The sequence below is a fragment of the Aulonocara sp. 'chitande type north' Nkhata Bay genome, linkage group LG6, assembly GCF_057382095.1.
Source record: "Aulonocara sp. 'chitande type north' Nkhata Bay isolate Kocher_YH1m ecotype deep benthic linkage group LG6, A_spYH_male_GT1.1, whole genome shotgun sequence".
Lineage (NCBI taxonomy): Eukaryota > Metazoa > Chordata > Actinopteri > Cichliformes > Cichlidae > Aulonocara > Aulonocara sp. 'chitande type north' Nkhata Bay.
This window is the reverse complement of record NC_141349.1, coordinates 1983717-1992323: the sequence shown is the minus strand read 5'-3', so window position 1 is coordinate 1992323 and position 8607 is coordinate 1983717. Positions and strand designations below refer to the sequence as shown.

Below are 8607 nucleotides of genomic sequence, written 5' to 3'. Positions count from 1 at the left end.
AATGGAGTCCAGTTTATGACTGACAAATGTTTCTCACACCTCTTTCATCACACCAGCTGAAAGCAAAGAGTGCTTTAACAGATGTGTGTGTGGGGGGACTTTACTGTCCCTACTGGTCTGAATGCGGCATTGCAGTTTATCAGCAACAATATTTTTGAGAAACACACTCGGTTTTGTTGCTTTTGGTGAGATACAGATTTAACACAATGCACCCAAATTACTATTATGAATATTTTTTGAAATATGGTTAGAGGTAAGGGTCAGGTTGCTTTTATTTTGAAAAACTACGGCGGAAGCGTTTCCCGTTGCAGCCGATGGCGGAACACGGGCAAACACCAACTGGCTGAAGAGGATTCACGGTTTTCGACAAAAACAAAGACTAACGTCAACTCACAGTGAAAGGTATTTATTCAGATGCAGGGGCGTGTTCTGGAAATTGTATCGGTGGTTGTTCGTGTGACGGAACTGCTAGCATGCTTTCCAGTAGCAGACGTTAGCAGGTCTGCTAGCTAAAAACCAGTTAAAGCCAAAATGGCTGGTATGTAGCGAGACTCAGTGTTTTCCCGATTTTCGTTAGCACAAATATAGTATTCCGTTTACTCCAGCGCAGCCTGTTGTATTCCATTTAGGGACTCGATTGATTGTACGTCTGCACCGGTGTGTAAGCGGTAACGCTAAGGGTAAATAAGGTAGCTGTCCCCGGTTCAGAACACCAGCACCTCCCTGTGTAGGCCCTGCAGCGCGAGCGGATTTCTGCGCACCGTGCAGAAAATTCACGAAGTCTCTGTGGGGTTGTGAAAACCAGAAACATTAGACTACAAGACAGACATAAGAAAATATGCTCGCCCTGTGCATTCTGCATGTGCGCAGTGCAAAGGCCACATTGTCGCACTTGAAGCTCTGACTGGACGTGTCCGGAGGATTGTGCGCTTTCAGTCCATCTGCACCTGAAATTGCGGATAGTTTCACTTTTAGATGGTCAGAAAAGGGTGCTGCGTGAAATGACGAGGCGTGGCTCCTGTCCGAAATATCAAGCTGAGATGTCGATTTCTCCCAAGATCTACATTTGTGGAATCAGCAGCAGCTGTAAAAATCCTTATAACATATCTGCTGTGGGTCCCACAGGATCTTAGCTCGGTGGTGGTGTCTCCGTACTCGGCACAGGTGTTTCTGTATACTATGACAACCACTTGGTTATGGCTTTCCATGTATGTCCTGCATGCTAGCATCTTGCACCCTGCTGTTATAAAGGATGAACACCCTACAATAATGCAAAGAAAGTATAGAAATCCCAACAATCATCATAATTTATTTATATAGCACTTAAAAAACACACAAGACCAAAGTGCTGAACAATAGAAGTATCAGAGATGCAATAAGAATAATAAATACGATAAAATAATAAACACAGTAAAAACACTAAAATATGTAAAAGCAGTACCCCGCCTCTCGCCCTATGACAGCTGGGATAGGCTCCAGCGCCCCCCGCGACCCTGAAAAGGATAAGCGGAAGCAAATGGATGGATGGATGTAAAAACAGTAGAATATAATAATCATATGACCCCCTGTGAGCAAGCGCTTTAGCAATAGTGGGAAGGAAAAAATGATTTTAACAGGAAGAAGCCTCCAGCAGAACCAGGCTCAGGATGAAATGTGTGGCTCGTTCTCTCCACGGACAGCACCCTGTAGCACAGAGGGTACCTTTTCATTATCTGGATTCATTTACACTGACGATGTTGATCACATGAATGAAGTGCTCCAGGCACATCTAACCAATCTGGGTGTTTCATAGATCACATGACTCTTCTTCCACAGAAGATTGGTCATATCTACTTCAGAGACAATATCAAAGGTTGATGAGAAGTCTGTAAAGACTTCAATTGAGTTTTATTCATATTGTGCCGAATCACAACTTGTAGTTATATGTGTAAAGTAAGACCATACAGTAACTGAGAGAAAACAGAGACAACCCCAACAGTCAGATATCCCCCTATGAGCAAGTGCGTTGGCAATAGTGGGAAGGAAAAACTCTTTATACAGGAACAAGCCTCTGGCAGAACCAGGCTCAGGCAGACTCTGCTGCAGCCGGTTGGCTCCCAGCAAAGTGAAAAGATTTGATGGTAGAGCAGGGCGATATGGCCAAAAATATTTATCACGATATATATTTGAAAATTTGTGGTAACGATATAACCGACGATATAATTGATGCGAGACAAAATACAACTCCACAACATTACTAGCGCAAAAAGACAACCTTCCATTTATTTTCACTTAAACAAGAAGCTGGTTTTTATGTACATTAAAGCTTCATAAAAATGTAACAGTGCAAATGCAAATTCCTTGCTGAAAGTTTAACCAAAAAGCATTTCCAGTAGAAATGGGCTGACATATCCTGAGCATAACCATGTATAATATCCACTGAAGTTAAAAAGAGGTGCTTTGCAACATTAAACTGCAGTGTGCAGTACGCATTTTTCGGACCATAAGGTGCACGGGATTATAAGGCACATTAAGCGAAACAAAGCAGTCAGATAAATCAAACTTTATTAAACTCATTCTTCTTGCTTCCTCCACTTCTGTACCATTGATTCATTAATGTTGAATTCTCTGGCAGCTGCTCTATTCCCATGTTGTTGCAGTATATTAATGACTAACCTCGTATTGTGGATGGATTATCTCAGTTCTCCTGACTGAAGTTTGGTCTGTTTACAGCATCCTGCCATGCGATTGCATTTGTTTCTAACCATGAAGAACCTTCACGTTAACTTTTATAAGTGGAAAAGTGTTAGTGTTCGTCCTCCAGCTTCACTGTTTATGTTATGCTAACATAGCTGTGTCGCTAGCGATCACGTAGCACATCATTATATACCAGCTAGCCCAACTTCAGTAACCCTACAAACGTCACTGCTGTTTAGTTTCCTGTCTTCATTTATGTTGGAAGTGATAGCAGAGCTGTGCGTTTGATTTTTTTCAGAAATCTCTCAGTCAGAACATGCGCTACATCATGCTTAGGTAACTAGCGAGCTAACTTCCGCTAGCTTCCTGCTAACTTCTAACTCCGTTAAATGTAATAACTTTTGTTTTCATGGATGCCTGGAAGTTAAACTTCATAGTTACACCTGGTAAAGCAGCAATGCTGATCGTTTTATTAAAGATGAAAGAATTTAGACAGTTTTTAACTCTAAGTGATGCTGCAGTGTTGTTTGACCTGAAGCATACGGAGTTTAGGACCCAGATTACTCCCAGATTTAAGAGCATCTTAGTCCGACAAATACGACAATAACGACGGCCGCTTGCATGTTCTGCAAAAAAATGTGCTTTGTTGTGTATCTGACGGACAAACACCAAACCAGTTCCACATCACTGAAGTTGCACCATTTTTACAAACCAATTCTGGTTCATCTGTTTCACTCAACAATCGGCCATGTGCGTATGAAAACAAAGGCACTGCGCATGCGCGTTTTACTCCCATTCTATCGCGATATTTCATTTTCCTATCGTTGCCTAACATTATACCGGTATTACCGTGAACGGTATAATATGGCCCAGCCCTATTTGATGGATTGAACAGGTGTATTTCATCCTGTGTGAAAAACACTCATCGGCAGACTGGAGTCAAGTAGAACAATACTTTATCAATTGCTACACAAGTTAATGCACAGATATTTCCTGGAGAATGTGATACACAGTTTGTGTTTCACTCATTGGCTTCAGTAAGGTACAACACATCATATCTGTGTTTTTCATGTGAGAAGGGGTCCCCTTCACCAAAGGCGTGAAAACACAAAGGAAAGAGACAGTGCTACCTGTATCTGGATGTCATCCTTTTCCTCCTTAAGTCAGGGCTCTAACACACAAAATGGGCTTAAAAGGCTGATTTATTTACAGTATTGTTGTAGTTACTGTCAGCAGATAATACAGACCCTCCCGTCTCCAGACAGTGGACAACAAGCTGGCTAAACAACAACAGCCGATATTATGTCAGCTAATGTTAGGCTTGAGGGTCCTAAAACCCACATTTTGCTCTGATAAACAGTTTGATTACATTCTCACGTTGAGTTTATTTCCTAAGTGCCCAAGTCCATGATGCCACTAATGCTGGATAACAGCAGCTAATAGTGTGCTTCATGGAGTGTGTAGCACTTTATTGTGTCGGCACTGTTAGACAGACACTGTGTTGGTGTGCTGCTTAACAGTGACTACATGACACAGCAGCTGTATCGGTCACATGATTTCGCTTGCACTGGTGCAGGCTTGATACATATGGTACATATCAACTTTGATTCCATAATTTTATTTTTTAACTTGAGTATCTCAGGGTCGGTCTGATGCTTTTTACATTTTATTTTAAGCAGTCATCAATTCCATGGAAACGCCTTGGATTACTGCACCTCTTCTAGCTTTAGGGCATGTTTCATAAATCTAACGGTAACTTTGTGTGCAAACTAATTTTTTTGTGCAGGGTAAGAATATTTCCATGCAAATATGAGAAAATACAGACCCGTTACAAAAATTAGAGTATCATGGAAACATTCATTTATTTCTGTAATTCCATTCAAAATGTTAAACTTTCATAGATTATAGATTTAGGGCCCACAACTTAAATGATTTTAAGTACTTGGTTGTTTATTGGTACATAATTTGGGCTTCCAGGTCATAAAACCCACGAAAACAGAATTAAAAAAAAATTCCGTTGAGTTTGCTGGCCAGTCAAGCACTGTGATGGCATGGCCATCAAACCAGGTTTTGGTGCTTCTGGTGTTATGGGCAGGGTCCTGCTGGAAGATAAAATCTGCATCTCCATACAGATCCTCAGCAGACGGAATCATGAAGTCATCTAAAACACTCTGGTTGTTGTGGTGTTGTGGTGACCTTGGATTTAAGAAAGCAGACTTTACCAACACCTGTACCGGACATTACACCCCAAATCAAGACTGACTGTGGATATTTCACACTGGACCTCAAGCAGCTTGGGTTGTAATCCTCACCCGTCTTCCTCCAAACCCTTGGACCTTGATTCCCGAATGAAAAGCACACTTTACCCGAGGAACCCAACAGTTGTAGCCCATCTCCTGCATGCGTCTGAATGTGGTGGTTTTCGAAGCTGTGACTCCAGCCTCGTTCCCCTCTCTCTGGATCTCTGCCAGATTCATGAATCTTCTCTGTTTGAATTAAAACATTCATGCCCTGTAAAATTTGCGTTGATGTCTTCACAGTGTTCTAATTTTTTGAATTCCTGTTTTCGTGGGTTTTATAAGCTGGAAGCCCAAATCATGTACAAATAAACAACAAGTACTTGAAATTGTTTAAGTTGTGGGCCCTGAATCTATAATCTATGAAAGTTTAACATATTGAATGGAATTAGAGAAATAAATCAACTTTTCCATGATACTCTATCTTTTTGGAAAGGGTCTGTATTTGGTCTAATGTCATACTGAAAAATGGAGTCTTGTTCCAGATAGATCTAATGGCACTTTTCTTCTTTCATAATTCCATCAGTTTTGATGAGATCCCCAATACCACTGGCTAAAGGGTTGTAGGCTCCCAATTTTTCTTTTGTTATTTACTTTTTTTGACTATTTCAAAATATGCTGCACATCAGCCGAGATACACCTTGTTGTGTAAAACTTATTTTATGCCTATTAAACTATGTTACATTTAGCATTTTTATAGATTCAATTTGAGAAAATGGAACCAAGTTATGGGTTTTGTGGCAGCGTTCTAGTAAAAAAGTGCAGTAAATTAAAATTAGGTTCTTTGTTGTTTATATGTAGGCACAACACTGGTTTGTTCCACTAGTTAAGAGCCTTTTTTTATATTTGTGTGATTCATGTCAGCATCACGTGGATTAACAAAGAAGATAACATTTCTCTGAAAATAGTCAGGTACAAGAATTGGACTGAAAATAAATGAAAAAGCAGCCAGTGTCCAAAGAAGGACTTTGAAAGACCGACGTCAAGGTAGTCAGTAGGGCTGTTCGATATAACGATATATATCGGATGACGATATAAAAACATCTATCGTTTCATTTTATGCTATCGTTTGCTTCGTGGTGTCGCAAAATAAACTGTTTACAGCAATATTTTTTCATGGTTTTGATGTCACTGCAGTGGCTACATTAATTTCTTAAAGTTCTCTCTTTCTCTTATATTTAATATAACCACACTACGGACGGACAAGCGCCTGTTTTTATGCGTTGTCGTTAGCAATAGGGCTGCTCGATTATGGCAAAAATGATAATCACGATTATTTTCACTGAAATTGAGATCACGATTATTTGACGATATTTATTTAACCCTTTAAGACCTACTATAGAACCAAGTCCACCAGAGCTTATATTATTATTATTATTTTTTTACATGCTGCAGTGCCATTTGTGGGAGCATTTCAAGTTGCTATACATCAATACAACTGTTATAGCCCATATTTTAATAATATGTATTCATTAAGTCCATAGTAATTACATAAATTGCAAAAAAGTGCAATAAACTACAAAAAAAATTGAAAATCGCTTTTGTTTTGTTTACATATATTTCTACTTGGAGAAGTTTAAGAGGTTTATCCCTCAAAACTTTAAATACAATAAAGTTGCAAAAAATAGTTTCCCACCACAGGAAATTTATTTTGAGTGTCTTCATAGTTTTATTTTGGAGATACAGCAATTTTTATATACTGCAGGAAAAACAAAAAACAATCCTATGATGCAAATTTGCAAAGAAAACAGCAGGTGCATCATTTCACTGTGGGAAGTGTTACGAACAGCTGATAGGATCGGCAAAGCGTGTTTCTGGAATATTATGTTTTTGTTCCTGCAAGCGCTTTTTATGCAGTTTTTGCAAAGCTAAATGTGGAACGAAACCGTGACCGAGGACAAGCTGATGGCATAAGATGTAAGTACAACTCCTCCGGTTTCATATGCAAAACAAATTATTGCGCTAGCTTACACGGTTCAGGTTCTACAGGGATTTAAAAATAGTTACGCAAAACGGAGCGTGCTGCTCTGACCGGCTTTAAAGGGTTAACAATGACTTTAAAAAAGTAATATAAAATAGTGTGCAACACCACTGAAGTTTTTTTTTTTTTTTTTTAAACTCTCTTCAACCAACGGCAGTCACTCTCCAAATAACTTCTGCTTAGCTTTCCGAGCTTCCCTCGGGTCCTCTTAATCAGCGGTCCCCAACCTTTTTTGCGCCACGGACGGTTTATGCCCGACAATATTTTCACGGACCGGCCTTTAAGGTGTCGCGGATAAATGAGGGAGGGGCTAATAATCGGCTCAGTCATTTTTAATGATCGTTGAAAGCCCAGATCGTAATCGTGATTAAAATTCGATTAATTGAGCAGCCCTAGTTAGCAACAACGGCGGTAACACCATCGCGTGTCCGCTTGTTTATGTTCCACATAAACTTTCACAATAAAACTCAAGATCCTGTTGAGACTTTTCAAAATAAGTCTGCATCCATGCTGTGTGATGTTTTGTGTCAGGGTGTCAGTGATGTTGCAAATGTGTCCAATTCAGCAGTAAGCTTTACTGTCACTTGATATCGGTGTATCCATTTTGTTTTGTTTGTTTGTTTTGACAACTCAAGTCTCTGTTAGAGATGGAAAAATGTTGCGTTTGAAGAGCCTAGATTAGGGCTGTTCGATATAACGATATATATCGGATGACGATATAAAAATGTCTATCGTTCCATTTTACGCTGTTGTTTGTTTCGTGGTGTCGCAAAATAAACTGTCTATATTAATTTCTTCAAGTTCTCTCTTTCTCTTATATTTAATATAACCACACTACAGACGGACAAGCACCTGTTTTTATGCGTTGTCGTTAGCAACAACGATGGTAAAACCATCGTGTGTCCGCTTGTTTATGTTCCACATAAACCTTTCACAATAAAGCTCAAGATCCTGTTGAGACTTTTCAAAATAAACTGAATCAAGTGAAAAAGTATGCAGAGTGTTTATGGATGAGAAGCAAAAAAGAGCCGTCAGGTGCTAAAAAATAAACCTTAGACTCAAACGTTAGATCAGGCTTTTCCCTGCAGCACGTCGTGTAATAAATACTCACAAAGAAAACGGCGGCCGTTACATTGTACGTCTAAAAATGTATCGTTTCATGCATCGGTTAAAACACTCGACTCCAGCTACACGACGCCCAGCTGGAAACACTTCAGCTACCCAAGATTCACAGGATTTACGGAAAACGTTAAATGTTTGTGATTTATATCGTTATCGGGACGATAGATGTCTTATATCGGGATAAGAGATTTTGGTCATATCGCACAGCCCTAGCCTAGATTACCTTTTAGTTTAAAAACTGCATTGCTTTTAAATAACAAATGCTCTCTCTGTTCCTCTCTCACACACACAATTTGGTTAAAGGTTCTTAAGATTCATTCAAAAACATTGACCTCAGACGCAGAAAATTTGGTCATGCTATTTACTATAAGGATCATTAAAGAACGCAATGCTTACTCATGCTGTTTAAAAATCCATTCAACCCGACTAGTCCATCTTGTTAAAGGAAGCATATTTAGTTTATTAGCTTTAATATATCGTGTTTGGATTTCTATAGTGCTTTTTCTAATCATACAGACTAATCAAAATGCT

General features: G+C 39.4%; 1 protein-coding gene across 1 annotated transcript in view; it reads left to right on the top strand.

Annotated features, from left to right (window-relative positions):
* Window positions 1–296: 296 nt before the first annotated feature.
* The window catches only part of LOC147326988 (uncharacterized), a 30978-nt gene continuing 22667 nt past the window's right edge, over window positions 297–8607 (top strand). Inside the window, exon 1 of the mRNA XM_086294588.1 lies at window positions 297–402. The gene's annotated coding sequence lies outside the window, so the exon portion shown is untranslated. The remainder of the gene's footprint in view (window positions 403–8607) is intronic.